Raw genomic sequence first — 1,892 nt, 5'->3', positions numbered from 1 at the left:
AACCACGCCCCCTTAAAGCTTATGAAATTACATTTCTCTTCAGAATAAATAGTCCAAAATATAAAACTGTACACAGATATGTATATCCCAGCTCCCCTGTACTCCATTATAGTGATATGACATGTATACAGTAACGTATATCCCAGCTCCCCTGTACTCCATTATAGCGATATGACATGTATACAGTAATGTATATCCCAGCTCCCCTGTACTCCATTATAGCGATATGACATGTATACAGTAATGTATATCCCAGCTCCCCTGTACTCCATTATAGCAATATGACATGTAGACAGTAATGTATATTCCAGCTTCCCTGTACTCCATTACAGTGATATGACATGTAGACAGTAATGTATATCCCAGCTCCCCTGTACTCCATTATAGTGATATGACATGTATACAGTAATCATTACTGTATACATGTCATCACTATAATGGAGTACAGGGGAGCTGGGATATACATTACTGTATACATGTCATCACTATAATGGAGTACAGGGGAGCTGGGATATACATTACTGTATACATATCATATCACTGTAATAAAGTACAGGGGAGCTGGGATATACATTACTGAGTAATGTATATCCCAGCTCCCCTGTACTCCATTATAGTGATGGGACATGTTGTATACAGTACTTACTGTCCCCCCGAGTCCCCCATGGCGGTGGAGAGGGTGTCTCCTCTCAGCGGAGGAAAGCGGACCTCTCCTGCACCTGTCCCCTCAGCGGCGGTGCCGCAGAAGCCAGAAACCGGAATTTGTAAACCGGAACTCAGCTTCACAATGAGGCTTGGAGCACAGGTGCAGTCACTCCATGCTTCATCTGTGCTCGCAGCTGCTCGCCACAGAGGAATTTCTCCTTGCATTTGGCGAGCGGGCGAGCGGCTTTTTCAAGCCCTGGGTTAGGATATCCTGTTTCTGAAAATCTGTCAGCTAAGTTCTAGCTTTCTCAAATTCTTTATTGTCATACAGCTGTGTTTAGCTCTCATAAACTGCCTTGGTGGCATTCCTATTTTGAGGTTACAGGGATGAAGTTCTCAACAATTTGACATGGATTAGATGTGGATCTTCTGTGTCACTAGCAGAAGGCTGGAGACAACTAATGGATCGTCAGATTGTGTGGCAGGACAAAATGTGAAGTAAATGTGTGTAACTGAAAAATATTCAAATGTATTGTATTCGTCGTATAAGGCAACTGACTGAGCCAATCCGAGCAGGCTTTGTATTCATTAGTAGAATACATCGCTCGCTGTGATTGGCCCAACATATACTGTATGTACCGTACATACACACATGCAGCGGGCTGATTACCGTAGGGACGTACCGGTACATTTTGAGTTAGCTTGGCTCAATGTAGTATACTGTATACTGCATGTACAGTATTACCGCACATCCAGCGGGCTGACAGATTACTGTAGGGATGTTCGTTTTGAGCCAACTTGGCTCAGCGCGGTATACTGTATAACTATATACTGTATGTAGCCGAAGCTACTGTACATACAGCGTTACCGCACATCCAGCGGGCTGACAGATTAGGGACGATTGTGTTGAGCCAGCTTTACCCAAACGAACCAAAGGTTCACATTATATACCCTGCGTATAAGACGACCCCCGATTTTTGGGGTATATTTTTAAGTATAAAAAGTCGTCTTATACGCCGGAAAATACAATAAAGATTTGAAATAGCAAAATGCAGACAATACAATATGGAGTAAAGAATTTGTCATAGTGTAGCAGGGACATATACTATAAAAAAACATAAATATGTATATATATATATATATATATATATATATATATACACTGAATATCATGGAATGCAGTAATGGGAATAAAGCAATGTGAAAAGTAATTTGATAAATCCTCAGGTAACTGTGTCAAATGCAGA

The sequence above is a fragment of the Staurois parvus genome, unplaced genomic scaffold, assembly GCF_062004578.1.
Source record: "Staurois parvus isolate SC_StPar_1 unplaced genomic scaffold, SC_StPar_1.0 ptg001090l, whole genome shotgun sequence".
Lineage (NCBI taxonomy): Eukaryota > Metazoa > Chordata > Amphibia > Anura > Ranidae > Staurois > Staurois parvus.
Note: the sequence above shows the minus strand (reverse complement) of the source record.